The sequence below is a fragment of the Microcaecilia unicolor genome, chromosome 1 (genome assembly GCF_901765095.1).
Source record: "Microcaecilia unicolor chromosome 1, aMicUni1.1, whole genome shotgun sequence".
Classification (NCBI taxonomy): domain Eukaryota; kingdom Metazoa; phylum Chordata; class Amphibia; order Gymnophiona; family Siphonopidae; genus Microcaecilia; species Microcaecilia unicolor.
The window spans coordinates 294,993,822-295,016,521 of record NC_044031.1 but is presented as its reverse complement, the minus strand read 5'-3'; the positions used below and the strand labels follow the sequence as shown (position 1 = coordinate 295,016,521).

General features: G+C 44.6%; 1 protein-coding gene across 1 annotated transcript in view; it reads left to right on the top strand.

Annotated features, from left to right (window-relative positions):
- LOC115472878 (cadherin-12-like) overlaps positions 1–22,700 on the top strand; it is a 491,174-nt gene that overhangs the window by 391,219 nt on the left and 77,255 nt on the right.

Below are 22,700 nucleotides of genomic sequence, written 5' to 3'. Positions count from 1 at the left end.
TCTCTTTGGGGTCAGTGTACTTCCTGCTTCTGTCCTGCTGCTGGTGACTCATCAGTGAGAGCCTTCATAAGGAAGGGCTGTGCTTGCAGTCAGGGCCTTTGCATAAGAGTTATGCCCTTAGGCCAGGTCAGGTTAGTAAGTGTCTGCTGCACTACTGCTTAGCCTTTCTCTGGGTTCCAGCCCAGCTTCGCTCTGTGTCTGTTGTCTTCCTATGGGGGGTTCTTCCCTGCCTCTGCGTGTCTGAGGACTGTGGGTCCTTCCTGGCTTACTCTGTGTTTGGGGTGAAGCCTCTGTTCCTGGCTTACTCTGTGTTTGGGGTGAAGCCTCTGTTCCTGGCTACTCTGTGTTTGGGGTGAAGCCTCTGCTCCTGGCTTACTCTGTGTTTGGGGTGAAGCCTCTGTTCCTGGCTTTCTCTGTGTTTGGGGTGAAGCCTCTGTCCGTGTTTGTTCTCTGTCTGCATGTGAAGCCTCAGCCTTTGTGAGTTCCCACTTGGTGTGGGGAGCGGCTGTGGCTTCAGACCCTTGGCCTGTTCTTCCTGGTTTACTCTGTTCGCTCTGTTGCCTATCCTGAACCCTGCTTGTATATCCTGTGTGTGCATATCCTGATCCCTGCTTGTATATCCTGAGTGTATATCCTGAATCCTGTATCTGTCTAGCTAGTGTGTATTTCCTGGGTGATTATTCCTGTATCCTGTCTCCACCTAGCTAGAGGGTTTACCCTGTGGGTATTCCCGGATCCCCGTTCTGCCTAGTGTGTTTGCTGCCCTAGTCCTTGCTCCTGCTAGCTTCTGTACGCCTTGTGTTCCTTGGTCTGTCTTCTGGGTCTTGCTAGTGGCTGTGCAGCAGCACACTGTCTGAGTCTAGTTCTGTGCCCTGTCGCCCTCGTGTATCCCAGACCCAGGGTGGGTCCTCTGGATCTTCAGTTCCTGCCTTAGCCTGCAAGTCCTGCCGGCCGCCTGCACTTCGGAGCTCAACTCCGGAGGAACGGTGGCTAAGTGCAGGTGAAGCTGTTCCTGTTTCGTCTGTTCCAGTTGCCTGCCTTGTACTACTCCAGTCCAGAGTTCCAGTACTGCTCTTCCATGTATCCCATCCCAAGGTGGTCTTGCCTGCCGCTCCTCGGCAGTGGCCCAAGGGCTCACGAACTCCAGTTCCACCTCGAGGACCTGATAGAATGCCAAGGTCCTTGAGTACGCGACACCAACCTCACCTGCTGAAATCTTCATCCAGCGCTGATCTCTGGCACAACTGCATTGCCTGCCCTGCTCTCTCTCTTCCCCTCACTTCCAGCATGCTCCTTTTAGTGAAACTGAGCATGCTCAATTTCACTAAAAGGAGCATGCCCAATGTGAGGGGAAGAGAAAGTAGGGCAGGCAATGTGAAGGCGCCGCTGCAGACCAGCGCTGAATGAAATCATCTGGCAGGGGTTGGGGACCCCTGCCAACCAGCCATGGTCCCAGAGCAAATTTGGGGGGGGACTCAGGCCCCCATGGCCCCACCTAACTGTGCCACTGTGCTGTATTCAGTGTGAGCATTTATACTGATTCTATGGCTGGTTTAAGTGTTCATGCCTAAATACATACCCCCCTCCTATTTACTAAGCTGCGCAGCAATGCCAACACAGCCCATTCAAAGTGTAGGCACTTTGACATGAAGGGATAGAGAATGGGCTGGTTGCATATGTATGCAAATGAAAGGCAATCCTAAATTCATGCCTATGGGAATGTGCCAACTACCTGCATATGTTACGGAATATTAGAACACACGTGGGAAAGAGTTGCCATTAATTGGCACCTATCTGCATATGTGCTAGCTGTAGTCTAATAAAATACACGTGTATTCACTTTAGCGCATATGTGAAACGGGGTGTTCACGGGGCGGCTCTATTAGATACATGCGTAATTTACAGAATACTCTTAAGTTACGTACGAATGCGGTACTACATAGCTGTGAACATTTATGCCAGCTGTCGACATGGTGTAAATGATCACAGCTACATGCCCACATGTGACACCAAATTCCATAACAGCAATTACCTGTGTAAATGTTCTTATAGAATACCAGTTGGTGCCAGGATTTTTTGGACTAATTTCATGGCACCCCACTGGGTGCCCTTTACTGAATTGCCCTCATAGATTATAATCTATGCAAGAATTTAAAAATTACGGGCATGGACATTTACATCTACAGGGTGAGGCAAAAATGTAACCCCCTTAGAGTTTTTTGCCATTTTATCAGCAATCACTGTGAATTTCAATGAGAAATTGCACATACCGTATTTTTCGGACTATAAGACGCACTTTTTTCCCCCAAAATTTGGGAGGAAAATGGGGGGTGCGTCTTATAGTCCGAAGGTAGCGTTTTTGGACCGCCGTCCCATACTTACACGATGCCACGTTCCCTGGTGGTCTAGTGACGTCGGGGCAGGAAAGAGCCCTCTCTTTCCTGCCCATCGCGCTGCTCTCCGTGCTCCTCACTGCTTTCTGACGGTCTCGGCGATATTCAAAATGGCCGCCGAGATTCTGAATTTTGAATCTCGCCGAGACCGTGAGAAAGCAGTGAGGAGCACGGAGAGCAGCGCGATGGGCAGGAAAGAGGGGGCTCTTTCCTGCCCCGACGTCACTAGACCACCAGGGAACGTGGAATCGTGTAAGTACGGGACGGCGGTCCAAAACTCGGACAAGACGCACCGGAGCACCTAGGTTTTAGAGGAGGGAAAAAAGGAAAAATTTTTTTTTCCTATTTCCCTCCTCTAAAACCTAGGTGCGTCTTATGGTCCGGTGCGTCTTATAGTCCGAAAAATACGGTACTTATTTAGTTATCATAAAACATATTACTATTAAACAACATTTAATTATCTTAAGCTATGTTGTTGTTACTGACATTTTAGCATTATGACCTAGCGATTTTTGCATGCTAAAAATGTTTGAGCTAAACCACAGTAAAAGAGCATCATTCAAATGATACAATTAACAATATGTCAGAATTTCACAGTCACTGTGAATGCTGAAAGTGCCCTTCCTCTCTCTTTAGGATTAAAATTTGAGGGCCAAGCCTAACTTTTGAGAAAAAGTAGGGCAAAAAAATGGGGAATGGCGCTTCCTTGAGTTCAGTGAGTGTTTGCGGATTTGGATGGAGCTTGTGACAGGCCTCCAACATAGCTCCCCACACAATAGTCTCTGTCACTCAGGTCATTTACAGTAAGCTGGTACCCCCCTTTTTTTTCAATTAATGGTTGTTTTATAGTGTAGGATCAACTAGTACCTACCAGACAATAATTGATAAATGCCAAACTATAATAATGAGTCTTTTATTTATAACTAGTAAAAAAGGCCCATTTCTGACACAAATGAAACGGGCGCTAGCAAAGTTTTCCTCGGAGTGTTTATATTTGAGAGAGTGTATGTGAGAGTGACTGTGTGTGAGAGAGAGAGAGTGAATGTGCGTGTGTGTGAGAGAGAGAGAGTGAGTCTGGGTACGAGTGTGTCTGTGAGAGAGAGAGTGTGTGTGTGAGAATGAGAGTGTATGCAAGTGCGTATGTGAGACACAGTGTAAGAGAGAGAGAGAGAGTGTGTTTCACACAGATACAATGTGTGCGAGAGAGCGAGAGTGTGTGTGAGACACAGACTCTCTGTGAGACTGTGTATGAGACCAAGAGAGTGTGTGACACATAGAGAGTGAATGTGATACAGTGTGAGACATAGAGTGTGTGAGAGACAGTGTGTGAGAGTGAGAGAGAGAAAGACATTGACTGTGAGAGAGAGAGAGAGAGAGAGAGTGTGTGTGACAGAGATACCTCCCCCCCCCCCTCTCTGGTGTCAGGCTCCCCTCCCTCCCTCTCTCTGGTATCAGCAACCCCCCTTCTCTCTCTGGTGTTTGAGCGTTACTGTGCAGGACGCTGAGCTCTGGTTGTGCTTCAAGGAACTGATCAATCCTATTTAATAGAATGCACCTCCAACATTCTGAAGCCGAGAAACCTCATGTGGTTGGTCACTTCTGCTTGTGACGAACCTAGAAGTATGTGATGTCAATTCAGGAGATGGATACAGAGAGCAGGAATGCCTTAGTCATGCAGTCAGCTTGTTGGAGGTGCGTTTTATTATATAGGATTCACTCCACTGGTCACTCCAAATAACCAGTGAAGTGAATTATAAATAAAAATATACTCATTGTTATTTACTAACATAGATACTTTATGGAATTTAAATTGCAAACATTGTTTAAATATTTTGAATGTTTAAAAATTGCTGGATGATCAAGCTAAAAAGTCTGTAACTTCACCATGTATAATGATAATCTCATTCCACTTGGCACATAAATGTAGACAGTAACAACAAATGAAGCTGTAAAATTCCATGTTGAAATTCCAAGAGGTTGCTGAGAAAACAGCAAAAATCTCTAGGGGGTTACTTTTTTTTTTTTGCCTCACCCTGAACTTAAGGACATGTGTAAATGTCTCTGTCTACAATATAGGCACAATTTCTTCTACTTAAACATTAATATTTTATAAATATAAGTATGCAGCTTACATTGGGTATCCACTTATATAAATATTTTTTAGAAAGCTAGCATTTTAAAAAAAATTGTTGTGACAACTGCCATTCAATATTGATTCCACAGGAATTCAATGTGATTTAAGGGGGCAGGATAAGCTCCTGCTCACTTAAATTGCTTGTGGCCACCTAACCCTTGATATTTAAGGGTGCTAAACCAGGCAGTGCTGCTGAATATCATCTCTGACTGCTCACAAAAAAATGGGCAGGTTGGGGTGGTACAGTGGGCGGTGTTGGGGAGGAGCCAGCAGTTATACAGGTGCCGACAGTATTCTGCGCTGGCACTCACATAGCCAGCAAGCAAATCTGTAACACCTGAAAAGCTGTCCTAATTTGACCCACTTAACTATGCAGGTGCTGGCACTGAATATTGCCTGCACCTCCATAAGGTTTTGTGGAGGAGTAGCCTAGTGGTTAGTGCAGTGGACTTTGATCCTGGGGAACTGAGTTCTATTCCCACTGCAGCTCCTTATGACTCTGGGCAAGTTACTTAACCCTCCATTGCCCCTGGTACAAAATAAGTACCTGAATATATGTAAACCGCTTTGAATGTAGTTGCAAAAATAAATCCTCAGAAAGGCGGTATATCAAGTCCCATTTCCCTTCCCTTTCCCTTTTGTTCTTAGTCCCCAAGATCCCCCTCCCAGCCCCCTGAAAAATCCCCCAATACTACATTACTGCGAGAGATTCTGTCCCCAATGCCCCCACTGGACCACCAGGAAGCAAATATAGACCTGGGGGGGACTACTTCGACTGCAGGGGGTTGGGGGATGATGTTCTGGGGTGGACTAGGGGCACGGACTGGGGAAAAGGGTGGGGGCTTGTTTGGAGGGCTGAAAGGGGTACCACAGGACTAAGAACAAAAAGTTATGCTAGTCCCAGCTGATGTTCAGTCAGGGCCCACATAAGCTCTGGCGGGCACTGCGGGGCATTTTAGCTCTGGATATTCAATGCTGGTGCCCGCACATCACCCAGCACTCTATATCCAGTGCTAAGAGGCCCTTTTACAAAGGCACGTAGGCCCCTCATGCATCCACTGCATGTGAAATTGGCACTGCCACTCAGCTACTGCGTGCCCGAGGTGGTAATTCCATTTTTGACGCATGCCCAAAACACGCAGTATAATAGAAATATTTTCTACCACGTGGTGCTTACCCAGCGGTAATTGGCAGTTTATGTGCGCTGGCCTCTTACCACCTGGTTAGTGCGTGAGAACTTACAGCTAAGTCAATGGGTGGCGCTAAGGTCTCAGACTAAAAATGGACGCGCGCTGGTTTTAATTTTGCCGCATGTCCATTTTCCAGCATAAAAATGTCATTTTTCCAGACATGCTGAGGAAATGGGCCTGTGCGCATCCAAAACACATGCCCACACCAGCGTAGGCTACTTTTAGGCACGCCTTAGTAAAAGGGGCCCTTTTTCTAAGCTGCCTAGGTGCCTATTGGGCTCATTTTCGAAAGAGGACGCCCATCTTTCGACATAAATCGGAAGATGGGCATCCTTCTCACAGGGTCGTCCAAATCTGTATAATAGAAAGCCGATTTTGAACGTCCCCAACTGCTTTCCGTCGCAGGGACGGCCAAAGTTCAAGGGGGTGTATTGGAGGCATAGCAAAGGCGGGACATGGGCATGCCTAACACTAGGACGTCCTCAACCCATAATCGAAAAAAACAAGGACGTCCCTGACGAACACTTGGATGACTTTACCTGGTCGTGTTTTTCTTACAACCAAGGCACAAAAAGGTGCCCAAAATGACCAGATGACCACCAGAGAGAATCAGGGATGACCTCCCCTTACCCCCGCAGTGGTCACTAACCCCCTCCCACCCTCAAAAAACATCTTGCAAAATATTGATTGCCAACCTCTATGCCAGCCTCAAATGTCATACTCAGGTCCATCACAGCAGCATGCATGTCCCTGGAGCAATTTTAATGGGTGCAGTGCTCTTCAGGCAGGCAGACCCAGGCCCATTCCACCCCTACCTGTTACGTTTGTGGAGGAAACAGCGAGCCCTACAAAACCCACCACAAACCCACTGTACCCACATCTAGCTGCCCCCTTCACCTGTAAGGGCTATGGTAGTGGTGTACAGTTGTGGGTAGTGGGTTTTAGGGAGGGTTGGGGGACTCAGCACAGAAGGTAATTGAGCTACAGTATGTTCCTGGGAGCAATTTATGAAGTCCACTGCTGTGCCCCCTAAGGTGGCCAGTTGGTGTCCTGGCCTGTGAGGGGGACCAGTGCACTACAAATGCTGGCGTCTCCCATGACCAAATGGCTTGCATTTGGTCGTTTCTGAGATGGACGTCCTTGGTGTAAGCTCTCTTGAGCAGGGACTGTCCTTCCCCATGTTTAAACTTGTACAGCACTGCGTAACCCTGGCAGCGCTATAGAAATGCTAAGTAGTAGTAGTAGTTTCCATTGTTGCTGAAAATCAGAAACGACCATCTCTAAGGACGACCAAATTTCTGGATTTGGGCGTCCCTGACCATATTATCGAAACAAAAGATGGACGCCCATCTTGTTTCAAAAATACGGGTTTCCCCGCCCCTGGATGGGGGACGTTTTGCGAGTACATCCAAATCGAAACAAGGACGTCCCTTTTGATTATGCCCCTCCACGTGCGCCCAACGTGCCTGGTTACCACGTGGCCCTTGTGGCAATTTCATTTTTGACACGCGTCCGCTATGCGTGCCGGAAAATAATTTTTATTTTCTGGCGAGTGGCAGAAACCGGGCGGTAATCATCATTTTATGTGCATAGACAATTACCGCACACTGCTAAGTCAATGGCTCAGACCCAAAATGAACTCGCACCAATTTTTATTTTGCCACACATTTTAAAAAGGCCTTTTTTTACAGGCACACTGAAAAATGGATCTGCGCGCATCCAAACCACACGCCTACACTAACACAGCCCATTTTTTGGCATGCCTTAGTAAAATGGCCCCTAAATTAGCTGGTGAGAATCAGCGTTTTTAAAAAAATGCTGACCGCCGCCAGCTGAATATCATCCAGATAGTGTTTAAAATCCTAGGTCAAAAAACAAAACCCATTAAGATTTCTGAACTGTGTTTGATTTCAAAGGTAAATAAGCATGCACATATTTGAAAGCTTTTGATAGTTACCTACTTCCGCTATATTGAATCTGCTTCAGAATAGTGTGTATTAATCCCAGCCCTAAACCCATAGAAGCATAGCATAGAGGTCAACAAATTGTATAAATAACCAATGATAGGCATTTCATAAGAGACCCATAGAAACTATAACCTGTAGGCTATTCTCATTGGGAAATAACCAAAAACCCACTGTTCCATGGCCATCTGTGCTTGATTATACTTTGGAAATCTGCTGACAGAGTTCCATTAAGCTACTGTTCTACTATGCAGTTTGCCAATTACTGAACCATTTCCTTAAAGAAAAAAAAAGGTTGTCAACTAAATTTGTCAAGCGTTCAGACTTCTGCAGTTTAAAATCTTTTTTTTTATGGATGTTTCCACTTCTTTAGGAAACACACTTGAGAAATCTCAGTAATACTACTTCTTTAATAAATTTATAGCCAGCACTAAGATTTGAGCAGCTTCAAGAAGCTAACATTGGTATGATTTATATCAGCAGTGGGAAAAACCTGGGAAAATCTAAGGCTCCTTATATACTTCTTGATGAAATGATTTTAGATAACACTTCTGGTGCTCTTATCTGAACATTATATCTTACTTGCCAGTGAGGAATGTTAACACATCTTCCTGCTTCTGTTTCTGTTTTAAGAAACACTTTTTTGGTTTGTATGGGCTTGTTTGTTTGTTTGTTTTTTTTTTTGCAGAATTAGCAACCACAAAACATTATCCTTCGGATTCTATATAACGTGCCTAGAGATCTGCACCAAAATCCAGGCATATTCTATAACCGCGCCTTTAACTTAATTGGCTCAACAAGCTAATCAGCATTGATAACAGCACTTAAGCAACAATAAGCACTAATTGGTAATAATTAGAATTTACGTCTACAACTCACTAAGCGTATTCTGTAATGAACTGCACCTACATTCTAATGCGCAAAGTTCAAAAGGGGCATGACCATGGGGAGGGTAAGTGGGCGTTCCAAAATGTTTGCGCTTAGTTATAGAATATGGCCCAATGCGTGTAAATCTATGCACATGGTTTTACGCCACATTGTCATTGGTGTAAATGGAGGTGCATAGTTTTAGGGATATCAACCAAGCATATTCTACATACCGCGCCTAAATCTAGGTGCTGCTTATAGAATACGCTTAGGCGGAAATGTTTTCTGCATGGATTTTTTAGGCGCCTTATATAGAATCTGGCCCTATTTCCCGAATTTGGTCTAATGTAACATATGGTTAATAAAGTATTAAGGGGGTAATTCTATATAGGGCATCACAATTCTGGCACCCAGAAAATGAGCACTAAGCCATCCCCCAATGGCCAAATTATGTGCCAGAGCCACTATAGAATACTAGCTTAAGTTGGCAAAGATGCGTCTACTCTATGGCAGGCACAACTATTCATGCCTAAATGCAGCACTTGTTAGTGTAACTGGCAGTATTCTGTAACCTGCATTCTAAAATAGTTGGCATGCCCCTGAGCTGCCCATGCTGCACCCATGTGTACGCCTCCATTGCAGTTGCGTAACTGCTAATTAGTGCCAATTAGTGTTAGCTCATGCCAATTATTGGCAGTTAGCAGCACTTAGGTTTAACTTAGGTCCAATGAAACAATTAAGTTACATGCATAAATGAGGTATTCTATAAAGTTTGCACACATTTTCGTGCATAACTGAATGCCATTTAGAGAATTCGGGGGTACAGCTTTATCTTGCCCTGGGAGCTGTGTTAAGGCATTAATCCTGGAAGTGGGACCAGTGCATCTGCATGTGGATGATGGGAGTCTGAATGGACCCTGAGAGTTGGGGAAGGCAGAGAAGCTGTGCGTGCAGAGGACAGCTGGAGCACCCAGTTCCAGAAGAAGAGAATCGGCTGTGTGCACTATTTGCAAAGAAGACAAACTCTTAATGACACTGCTCCAATAATGACTAAAATGGCCAAAAGAATCCCAAATGAAAAAAAGATGACCATGAACACAAAAAACTACACAAAGCGAGAATTTTCTGATTGTCCCTAAATATTGCTTGATTGTTACTTGATAGAATGCTGATATGTGTATTGGTAGACCATGTGGGAAAAGCAAGCAAAGAGTGGCTAGGATGATGAGTGGAAAAACATCTGTTTAGACCTCCCAAAAATTATAAACACAAAATGGCAATTAGCTATGTATGTCAATATCACAGCTAGAGACCTCTTTAGACTTTCATTGGGATTTGCTTTGAAGCAGATTCATTTTTTTGTTCACACTAGTTAGGCATTGAGGTGTTACTACAAGCTCTTGCATGGAAAATCACACAATGACATTTGAAGATCAGTTTCCTTATCCAAACACAGGTAAACTATAGCCTTATTGGTCTTATTCTCAATCCGGCTGATATTCAGCCCATGGAAGGCAGACTGGCAAAATTCCGTGGTCGGCACCGAGACCAGATATTTAATACCAGGCCATTTCCAGTGACCAGCATTGAATATCTGGGGGGGGTTTTTGACCAGTTTAAACTAAACCGACCAAGTCAATATTCAGCACTGGCTGGTAAGTTTATAGTGGCAAAATATAGGCCTGCTATTTGCACAACCTGATTTGGCTGCCAAACTGAGCTGGCAAATATTGGCCATTCCTTACCAGCTAAATAGCGTTGAATATTGGCCGGAATGTTTCTGAAATAACATCTAAAATATATAAGAAGAAACTTTATTCCACAAAAATACTTCATTTATAAGTATTTGTGTGGAATAAAGTTTCTTCTTATATATTTGCTGGTACCCAGAATATTGTCGTGGTCTCAGCTGAAATAGCTTCAAAAGCTGATAACATTGAACTCAATCATTGCACCTGCATATTATAATCAATGATCAATTTTAACTCAAACACTGTTCACCATTCAGTAAAAATCAGAAAAATGGTACTTCTTTTGTTTGAGTTCCAGATAGATGTTCTTGCAGCCAGCAACTTAAATATAATGACTACAGCAACCTTGTGAATGTTTAAGTGTCAAATGTCCCAGTGAAAAAAATAAAATCCATACGAGTCATGAAGTCAAAGTGACCCATAAAAGAGATGGCTCTGATTCCATACAGACAAAATAGCCTTCAAGTAAACGGCACTAAATAGTACCACAGTCTGTCACTTCTCTGTACTCTTAACAGGCAACATAGTGCTCCTCATGCTCAAAAGTTCTTAATCTTCCTGTTCCTCTTCAGACTTCAATCAGTGCAAAATGTTCAGCTGAGAACACGACAATATTCTGAGCACCAGCATTTATTCATTTATAAGTATTTCTGTGGAATAAAGTTTCTTCTTACATATTGGAGTGGAGGAGTGGCCTAGTGGTTAGAGTGGTGGACTTTGGTCTTGGAGAACTGGGTTCAATTCCCACTGCAGGCACAGGCAGCTCCTTGTGACTCTGGTCAAGTCACTTAACCCTCCATTGCCCCAGGTACAAATAAGTACCTGTATATAATATGTAAGCCGCATTGAACCTGCTATGAGTGGGAAAGCGCAGGGTACAAATGTAAGAAAAAAAATGTATTATTGATGTGGAAGCGACGTTAGATACAATCCTCGATTTTGAAATATCTAGATATGGGAGCACATACAGAGGTTTGTTTGCTTCTCTTTTGTTATTTGCTTCCTAGTTATGGGAATGGAATCTCTACCAACAATAATGTACTAGTGCTTGATTTTCATTCATCCTGCATTTGACCACTGCCACACAAGCAGTAGCATAGGAAAGCTTTCATGGATTCAGAGCATGGTGGTTGGTAGAAATGTTAAGTAGTAGTAGTAGTATATGATTAAGGATATGGTGTATATGAGGGCAGGGTGTTTAAGTATGTCTGGGGTGGTGGAGAGGCAAAGGGTGTGTGTGTGTGCTTGGGGGGGCGGAGCATATGTGTGCCTAGAGCTAGAACTCGTGGTTGTATCTGGAGTTGGTTGGATGTGTTTGCTTGGGGGGGGGGGAGCTGTGGGTGAAATGTCTGGGTGCATGTGTTGGAGTGTGTTTGTGTGTGTGTGTTGAGGAGTGGGGGAGTGTGGCTGATGAAAGGGTGTCTGGGAATGTAATATAGATATAGTTGAGTAGATACATTCCCTGGATAAGTAAGAATGTGTCATAATTTGGCTGAGCCAACCTGACACTGTTGTGGTAAGGGTTAAATGGATAAGAAAATAGCATGGAGGGAAGAGAGTGGGAGTTTAGGCGATAAGGAGTGAGTGGGCTCTGACTGGTTCATTTAATCAGTGAGGCACCAATCAGAAATCAGAAAGATGGAGAAATAACTCAGGAAATTTTGGTGGGCTTAATATTTTGTAGGGGCCCGGGCAGATGGCCGATTTTTGTCTGGTTTTGTGTTTGGTTTGCCTTTGAAGGTTCAGCAGTAGGAGCTTACCTTGTTAGGTCTGAGGCTGTTAGTGTTGGTCAGGGGGGTTGTGGTGCACTTTTAATGAGCCTGAGCTCATCTTTTTTTTTTTTGTTCTTTTTGCTGGCTTTTATTGGCTTAGCAGGAGTTGGGCTAGAGCACTGCTACCTTCGGTGGTGTAGGAACATCTGTTCACCTCTGAGTTTGTTGCAGCTGTGCAGCTTTCATGCTGCGGGGAGTTCTCGGGTTCGGTTGCTCCTCAAGTCCTAAAGCCTGTATTTTCCCATGGCTTTGAGTACCTCCATGTAAAAAAGGGATTGATTTGAGCTAGTGGGTGGGCAGCCAGGGGGTGTGAAGGTTTTTTCTGGATGTTTGGTTTAGTGGGACAATGTTGCTGGGTTCAATTAACAGGAGTCATGTCTCCTCATGAAAACAGTTGGGGTGGGAAAACAGGGAAGAGACAGACAACAGTGTATTTTGTTGATACCGTTGAGGGACCAGTGTGGGTGGGAGTGTGGTTCTGGATAGGAGCAGAAAAAAAGAGGAGAATTAGTTCCAATGAGAGTGGGGTTCCAACAGGGCGACATAGGGGTCAGAGCAGTGCAGGGTCTGGTAGCAGTGGTGGGAAGTCTGCATCTCTGGCTCCTGCACAGATTGTGGTGGCACCTGATGTTTTGGACCCAGATAAGTGTGACCTTTGGATGGGTGAATCTGAGTTGGAAGGTACTAAAAAGAGTTGAGATAAGAAAGTAAGGAGTGGAGGGCAAGGTTTATTGGGCAGGGATAAACAGTGGCAGAAAAGGTGCAGGGCCAAGAAGTTCCTTAAGAACCTTCATAAGATGGTGAAGCACTTGGATTAGAAAAAACAAGTCTGAAAAGTCATAGAAGTTTAGGTCCGCTTAGAGTATTGGAATTTGATTCTTTGGATTCCTCTGACTCCTTTATATCTTCTGAGTCTGATAGGGCTGATGATGTTCAGAGTGGAATTAGTGATAGCGGGAGAGGTCTCAAACTGCCTTGGACCTTACTAAGAGTGATGCTGATGCTCAGGATTCGAGTCGGGGACATACACTTTGCTCTAGTATCCCTATGGATTGTCAGGTGTCTCAGGAAAGTAGATAAGATCCTCCAAGGCAAATACTTGGATTTCTTCTCCCTGTTGACTAAGGACTTAGATATGGGGGACTGTAAAAGGGGGAAGATGTTAAGAATGATAGGAAAAGGAAAAAGAACGTGGTCCCTAAGTCTATTTTCAGCTGGCTACTGGGTTTCTATATTTATGCTGATGACACAAAGTTATTCAAAGTGTTAAATCGCAAGAAGATTGTGAAAAGATTGGGAGACTGGGTGTCCAAATGGCTGATAACGTTTAATGTGAGCAAGTGCAAAGTGATGCATGTGGAAAGAAGAGCCCAAACTATAGCTACATGATGCAAGGTTCAACATTAGGAGCCAGCACCCAGTAAAAGGATCTAGGAGTCATTGTTGATGGTACGTTGAAACCGTCTGCTCAGTGTGCAATGGCATCTAAGAAGCAAATAGAATGTTTGCTTCTTATTAGGAAACTAGTAAAAAAGGCCCATTTCCGAAACCAATGAAACGGGCGCTAGCATGTGGTTTGTGTGTGTGTGTGTGTGTGTGTGTGTGTGTGTGTATGTGTCACAGAGTTATTTTGTGTGTGTGTGTGTGTGTGTGAGTGTGTGAGGGTGCGGTGTGTGTGCAGGTTGTTGATGTGTGTATTTTTTTGTTTTGTTTTGTTTTTTGCTTGGGGGTTGGGGAATGTGCTGTGCTGTCCTGGCAAAGTGGGTTGGATTGGTGTGTGGCTTTGAGGGTGTGTTTCTGTTGTATTGTGTGTGTGTGTGTGGTTTTGTCTATCAAGGAGGTTTGTGGAGGGGGGTCTTTCTGTTGGTGAAATGTAAATGTGGTTGTAGGGGGGTCAGCCTTTGTTGAGTGTTGTTTTTTTTTCCATGTTTTTTTTTTTGTGTTGTGCTGAGGCAGCAGTGTTGTTTTAGATGGGCGGAAGGTAGAGGAGCACGTTCTTTGTCGGTATTTTTTGGCCGTTTCAGGGCTGCTGTAGGGGAATGCTGGAAGAGAAATGTGCTGTTGGAAGCAGCGCCATCTTTTTCCATTGGGCTGGGGTTCTGGGCATCCTGGAGGTGGGTTACGGCTTGCCTGAGGACGGGGATGGTTGTTTTAAGTTGGCGGAAGGGAGAAGAGTACGGTCTCGGGCCGTCGGGGGGTGATCCGGTATGTTTGGTCCATTTCAGGCCGGCTGCAGGGGAATGCTGGAACATTTATGTGCTGCAGGAATCTGCGCCGTCTTTTTCCGGGTGCTTGGGGAATCCCCGAGGTGGGACTCAGCTTGCCTGAGGCTGGGGATGGTTGGGCACGTCCTTGGCTGCTTTGGCAAAAGGGGAAGAGGAAGGGGGTGGGGAGTTACCTGCAGCCGCCTGAGAAACCATGTATTCTTTGTTTGTTTTGTATTATTAGTTTGCATTTCTGTTGAAGAAAGAGTGGATGCCTTTCGAATGATGGAGGTGGTGTGTCGGTGTGCGGTTGTTTTGTTAGTTTGGCAGCCAGTCTCCAGCGATTCCTAGGCAGGGAAGGAGTACTCCTCCCCCTTCCTTGGTCGCTGTTTGCTGCTGGCTGGGTCGCGGGTAATCCTTCCAGCTGGGCCGCAGCTTGTCCTGTTCGCCCACGTCCCAGATGGTGACGGGCACGTTGTTTTCCGGCTCCTCTGACTCCATGTCAAGCGATCCCAAATATAGTCTGTGCTATAGGCCCTCTGGCACTCTTCAGTTCTGGCATTAGGCATTTAAAAATTTCTCCCCCCCACCCCCCGGTCTATTTTTGCACATACCCACAGCAGGAATATTCTTCTCTCGTTCCAGCGGTGGTTCTGTGCTCTCCGTGCTGCACAGATAATGAGCCATTCTGCTGGGGAATGCTCCTCTCTTATTGCCACGTAGTTTCCTCTGATTGGTCCGTCTTATGTTGCTTAGTGTTGCCTGGGAACGGTGTTGTGATGGTCCTTTGTGTTTCAGAATGTTGAGGGTGTTTTTTCTGATTGGTCCGTCATGCGAGGGCGGGGCAGAGAGACATGGTCAGTGTTGTGGCTTCACCACCATGAATCCATGAACCCTTCAGTGAGTGACTGACTGACTTCAGAATGTTGTCTTCAGAACGTTGAGGGTGAGTTTTATTATAGTAGATTATTAGGAAAGGAATGGAAAACAAAAATGAGAATGTTATATTGCCTTTGTATCACTCCATGGTGTTGACCGTACCTTGAATACTGTGTGCAATTCTGGTCACCACATCTCAAAAAAGATATAAGGGAATTAGAAAAGGTACAGAGAAGGACGACAAAAATGATAAAGGGGATGGGATGACTTCTCTATAAGGAAAGGCTAAAGTGGCTAGGTCTCTTCATCTTGGAAAAGAGACAGCTGAGGGGACATATGACAGAGGTCTATAAAATACTGAGTGGAGTGGACTAAGTAGACATGAATCGCTCGATTACCCTTTCCAAAAATACTAGGATTAAGTGGCACTCAGTGAAGCTACTAAGTAGTAATTTTTTTTATTATTTCAAAATGTATCAAAGTACATACAAAGCACTATTTTAAATAACCAATAGCTCACATCATGGGAGAAAGAGGGGAACCATTACATCAGAAAACAAACTCAAGAAAAGAGAGCAATAACAAATACATCCCTACCTATCTGGAGATTTACCTATGGGAATGACAAAAATAAACTGGTCATGATATTATCACTTAGCTTCCCTGTCTAATAACAGTCTTTGCAACAGATATGGTTCAATGAAGATATAATTCACACCAGTTAAATTGACTAAACACTTGGAAAGAAATTTCAAGAAAAGAGTAGCAAAAGTCCTAGCTTTTAACTGAAGAAGTTGCCTTATGCCATACTGAGTGGTCCCGGAAACATCTGGAAATATCTGTATTTTCCCCCCACGATAAAGAAAATCTTTCTTTCTGAAAGAATTCTTCATAAGTAAAGCCTTATCCAGTTCTAAAGTCAAAGAAATCAGGAGAGTGGCCCTCTCTGAGATATCCTGAGAAAACTTTTAATAATCTGTTAAATTCTCCATAATATTATCTTTCGAAGACAATATATCAGGTGCCAATTCATCCTGAGCTTGCTTCAGAACTTTCCTAGGTAGGTAATAACATTTTACAAGAATCATAGTATCAACATTAGGCAACAATAAGACTTACTTGAAATATTTTCTAAGCAGAATCTCTGCAGGTAACAGTGGAAATAGAGGAAAATTCAGGTGTCTCAGATTGGCAGCTCTAATCTCTTTAATTGCTTACATAAATATAGGCTATCCGTAAGTCTAGATGCCCCTATTGTAGAATTCCAACTTGAGAATCAGTTTTTCTACGCGAACCATTTAATTGCAACACTTTAGAGTCCAAGTCATCAAACTTTGAAGTTTTACTGGACCTCTTATCATGGATTCAGTCCTTTTAACCACTTTCCATACCTCTAACAAAGTAACTTGTGAAGCCTTGGCATCCTTTGCTGAAGTTTCTTTAGGAAATTCCACAGGTCAAAAAGACCATGGCTCAGACTGTTCCCATGCTTCATCTATACCACCTGGGAAAAAACCTTCTTGTGCCAAACCCCTGATAGGTGAAAAATGGTAAGAAATGGGTGGCTGCAGGGATTGCCTTTCCCATGAACTGAGTTTATACTGAGTCAGATGAGAAGCATCTGAGTCTACGCTGGTCAGAGGAGAATAAAAGGATCCCTTTTGCAGAGGCACCAAATCTATATATATTACTACTACTACTACTACTATTTAGCATTTCTATAGCGCTACAAGGCATACGCAGCGCTGCACAAACATAGAAGAAAGACAGTCCCTGCTCAAAAGAGCTTACAATCTAATAGACAAAAAATAAATAAAGTAAGCAAATCTAATCAATTAATGTGAACGGGAAGGAAGAGAGGAGGGTAGGTGGAGGCGAGTGGTTACGAGTCAAAAGCAATGTTAAAGAGGTGGGCTTTCAGTCTAGATTTAAAGGTGGCCAAGGATGGGGCAAGAGGTAGGGGCTCAGGAAGTTTATTCCAGGCGTAGGGTGCAGCGAGACAGAAGGCGCGAAGTCTGGAGTTGGCAGTAGTGGAGAAGGGAACAGATAAGAAGGATTTATCCATGGAGCGGAGTGCACGGGAAGGGGTGTAGGGAAGGCAACCCCAACGTTCTATGAAGCCTCCAGCCGGAAGTGTGAAGCGCCAGAGATATCCGGTTTCCCCATGAGTGAAGGAAAACAGCACAGCACGAAATCCCAGGAAACAGTGAAGGACTCAGGGGGGAGGGGAGAGAGATGCCCTCACTCTCTCTGTAACACAAACACAGCACAGCAGGAAACTTAACACTGAAGGACTGGACTCGGAAGGGGGAGGGGGAGGGAGAGAGGGCAGAGGGCAGGGACACTCCCACATGCACATTCTGAAGAAAACTTTGCTAGCCCCCCGTTTCATTTGCATCAGAAACGGGGCTTTTTTACTAGTGTTTTTATATAGGACCTGGAGTAGAAGATCCTCTTCCAGGTGCTTAACCTTGGCTTTCCCTTCCCCATAGTAAAAAAGGTAAAACTACCTTCATAGAAGGAATGCTCCTGGGCAGTCACCATACTTCCGGGGCTCACTAGGGACCTGGGTTGCCTCTTTGGCCACACCCTACGGCTGTGCCACAGAAAGCTTCAAGTTTAAATCCTCAATACCTGTCATGCCTAGATGATGTCAGTGGGACCAGGAGACAATAGTGCAGACAGTCTGGCCAGCAAAACTGGCCCCCCCTGTCACTCCTCCAGTCCACAATCTTTCCCTTCCTCTCCACAGCACAAAGAAAGCCACGGATTTAAATCCTCAATACCAGTCCCGGTTGCATGTAATTAAACTCTGGAATTCATTGCCAGAGAATGTGGTAAAATCAGCTAGCTTAGCAGGGTTTAAAAAAGGTTTGGATAATTTTCTAAAAGAAAAGTATATGTTCTTAAATGTTTGCCTTGATTATGTGATAACAGACACACTTTTTTTAACACTCTGAGCTGTACTAATTTCTTGATTTAAAAAGAAAAGATGAGGTGACAGGAGATATTGGATGTATTTGAGCATTGGAGTATTTTTGAGTTTGGTGGGGGGCAATTCCTTGAATACAAAGTAGCTTTTTCTTTTATTGCATTTAATAATTAAATAGCCTCATGGTTTTCTTTTTAAGTTTTTCTCGTACTGTTTTTCTTAGGAAGTTTATTTCTGAATTTCTTTGTCAAATGCAATGTTCATGCTGTTTTTGGTAATAAATAGAAATAAAACAAAACATAACATAGAAAAGAAAATAAGACAATATCTTTTTTATTGGATTAACAATACATTTTTGATTAGCTTTCAAAGGCAATACCTTTTTTCTGATCACTTCACCCTCAATTGCTCAGGTTCAATCTAGATTGTAAGATCACTTAGGCAAAGAAATAGCTTCTGTACCTGTTTATAATTCATCTCAAACCTGGATTTGTAAAGACAAGTAGTTAAGAATGGCATTTTAGAAAGGATGTACAAATCAAATTGAGAAGTACGGGTTGGTATGTCTCAGGTTCTGCTAGTATTTTACAATAGGATTTGCTGATGATGATATGAAGATTTGTATGCTGGCTATATGCAATAGGAATGTCCATTTCAGAAACAAACAAAAGAAGTCCAGATGTGGACAGGGAAAAACAGGCACATAAACATCTGTTGTGAAGTAGTAACATAGATGTTCATGTGCCTGAATATAAACATTTATGTCTGCCATTTTCATTACAGAAACGTTCACTGTAACCTAAGCTGTTATGGGGGGAGGGGGTGCATTAGAATGCACTGTGCAGGGGCTTGGCATCACCATTTTGGAAGAGGCAGTGCCCAAGGCAGGTGGGAGGAGGTGTTGCTCCTGCCCTCCTGCCTCCAACTTTTTAAAGGTATGGTCAGGGCAGGGGGTCATTAGATCACCAGGGTAAATCTCTGTTTGGGGTGTGGGGGGTGCAGAGGGCAGCCTGGGTCCACTGGACCACCAGGAAATTGTGGAGGGGGGTGGCCTGGGTCCATGTCTGTACCACCAAGGAATTGTATCGGAGTGTTGGGTGATGCCGTGGGGGTAGGGGTGCCCAGGTCCACCAGAAAATTGTGTTGGGAGGGGGAACCGGGAAAGGAGAGGTAGGGAGCACAAGCAGGCAGTCTTTGCAGCTGCTTGTTTGTGCTTCCCTCCTCTCCAACAGCTCCAGAGCAGCTGTAAAATTTGCTCGGTAAAGCTAGGCACTCTGGAGCTGTGCATCGCCCAGAATGCTCGTTAGAATACTAATGAGCCGATTGTAATACATTTTGGGGTTCTCATTGGCTACTAACGGCACATGTTGGAGCCACATAAAACCCCTTTGTGTATTACTAGTTAAATAATGTTTGCTTAGACTGACTACAGCCAGTCTAAAGCAAATGTTCCCAGCACAGTAAGCTTTGTGTATCTGGCCCTTAGTCTCACCAGGACAAAGGAGAGTGCTGGGGTCAGGGGATAAAAAAGAAAAGTGCTTGGCCAAGGAAGAATTATTTTGGGATAATTTTAGAGGGGAAAATGGGGAGAGAAAGGCTATGTGAATGAGTGTAAATTAGTGGAAGGGTAATGAGAGAATGGAAGAGAGAAACTTGATATACACCTACCTATCCCCCAGTGCACTAAACTATTTTAGGGTGATCACAACTCATACGTTTTTATTTAATTTTTAACAGTTTGTAACAGGGGACATGTTCAAGGCAGGGTACAATGTAAAACTTACATAAAATTAAAACATAAAACAAAATGCACAATGCCTATAACAAGAACAAAGTTATATAACACAAAACAAATAAGGATCATATCTGGGAAAAAAAGGTAACCTGCTGACAATGCAACTACCATCAAGCCCCAAAGTTGTTTATTTATTTATTTATTTATTTACTTACTTACTTAAGTACCTACATCTTTGCTTAAGCTTCCATATATGGTGCTGATCCAGATCTTGCAGTATGTCAGCAGGAATCCAGATGGTGCCATGGTCCTCTCCCCCTTCCTTTTCCTGCCTTAGCCATCAGCAAAAATGGAAAATAATAGCATAAGGCCCATGAGCAAGAGAATATTCACAGATCATGTAGTGGCCCCTCCTTACATGAATTACTTTAGTAAAAGTAAATCCTTGAAGAAAATAGGGAAGTGCTACCAAGGGACAGCTGAATGCACCCCTACTCATAAGGCTTGTACTAACTGGGGCCAAACCAGAGGAGATCAGCTCCATGATATTTTGATAATGAAATGAAAGTCATGATTGCCCAACTTCAGCTCTCACAGAACAATCTTATAAAAATGCACTATTGAACCTCAAACCTGTAAATATTAAACTTCCTTACTGTGTTTATAAACACACTTACATATATATATATGTTGTGCAGTGGCGTAGCCAGAAGTCAATTTTTGGGTGGGCCAACAGATTGGATGGATGGGCACTAGACAGTGGTGTGCTGGTAAATGTTTAACAACAGGCTCTCTCCCCGGTCCACCTCTGCACCCCCCCCCCCCCCCCCCCCCGTCCACCTCCCCTCAAAATTGCAGAGCTGGCTATAACCGGGGAGGGAGCCTGGGGGGGGGGGGGGCAATGCATTACTTGCTCCAGGAAAAAAAAAATTAAATGATCCCAGGTTCCAATTTACTTCATGTTTAATGTGGGATAAAATGCCATAAATAAGTAAATAAATATAAACTTTTAATGTTGAGCACCTGATTCTCAAAGTGGACATATTCCAAACACTATAATGAAAATAAAATTATTTTTTTCTACCTTTGTTGTCTGGTGACTGTTTTTCTGATCATGCTGGCCCAGTATCCGATTCTGCTGCTATCTGTCCTCTTAACTCCGTTTCCAGGGCTTCCTTTCCATTTATTTCTTTACTTTCCTCCTTTCTTCTTCATTTCTTGCTCTATATCCATAAGTAAAAGCTGGGTCCTCCGCAGACTTGACTGTCCAGTGGATCCAGCTTCTGCCTATTTTCTTCATCCATGTGCAGTTTTTCTCCTCTCTTCCTTTTCCCTCATCTCATCTCCTTCCTCACTCTTCCATCCCCTCCATCCATGTCCAGCACTTCTTCTCTCTCCCTTCCCTCTCTTCCATCCATGTCCAGCAACCCTCCTCTCCCCTGCCCTCCCCTTCATACACCCATGTCCAGCAACCTTCCTATCTCCTCTTTCCTCCCCTTCATCCACGCATGTCCAGCAACTCTCCTCTCCCCTCCAGCCATCCATACCTAGCAATTCTTTTCTGTCCCCTGCCCCACTCTATCCATCCATACCCAGCAATTCTCTTCTCTCTCCCCTTGTCCCCTCCATACCCAGCAATTCTCCTCTCTGCCCTGCCCCTATCCTGCCATACCCGTTCTTGCCCCTGCCCCCCTCTAGCCATCTATACCATACCCAGCAATTCTCTTTTCTCCCCTGTCCCCTCCCTCCAGCCATCAGCGATTCTCCTCTCGCCCCTCCCGCTCCCATCCATGTCCTGCGATTCCACCTGCCCGCCCGGAGCCCTCTTCTCCCCCCCAAAAATATTTACAGTGCAGGCTGAGCTGCGTTCCCGCATCTGCCTCCCTCACTCTCACGGCAGCACTTCCCAAACGCTGCCCACCGCCGCTACGATTGCAGGATCTACCTCCCTCCGTCTCAGCAGCAGCGGTAGCGAATCATACACGCTGCCTCCTTCTAACCTGGAAGCGTCTCCTCTGCCGCTTCCGGGTTAGAAGGAGGCAGCGTGTATGATTCGCTACCGCTGCTGCTGAGTGCTGAGATGGAGGGAGGTAAATCCTGCGATCGTGGCAGTGGTGGGCAGCATTTGGGAAGCGCTGCCGTGAGAGAGAGGGAGGCAGATGCGGGATCGGAGCTCAGCCTGCTCCCTCCGCTCCGCTGCCCCTGTGATAGTGTGACTTGGGAAGGAGGCATGGAACCCTCCCAAAACTTATCAGTGGGCAGTGTAAGGTCTAAAAGGAAGACTTTATTACTATGTACAAGGGAAATAAACAAGCCTGTTTTCTCACAGTTTCAATACTCCTCATGGAAGTCTTTCAAGCACGGCTGCTTTTTTCCACATATAATGTCTTCATTATTCACAACCATAATTTATCAACCAAGGGATTCTGAACCTACATTGGCAGTCTTCTCTCACATGAACACTCAACCCCGGAATTACTTCAAGCATAAGCTTCAGACTTCTCAGTATACAAGGCCTGAGTTAGGGCCGCCTTTCTTCCCTGGAACTCTACCAGGTACTACAGCCTAAGCCAGATCACTTTGTGAGGAATCCTTCCCTCAGGACCTCTGCAGGAGATCTCTGTCCTTGAGGCCCCTCTCACTCTTCACCAACTCAGGGCATTTAACTCCATCCCAGCCTGAGCCGTGCCCCCTGACTCAGCCTCTGAGATGGCCATTTAGTGCCACCTGCTATAAGGAGGATTAACTGCACCACCAGTAAGGGAGTGATCTTGGGGACACCTTTCACTACACCACTTACATATATGTTGATGGTTCTTTGAATTTATTTAGCTATAAGAACCTATTAGTTTGCCTTGCTGCCCCTCAGATGTTGCTAC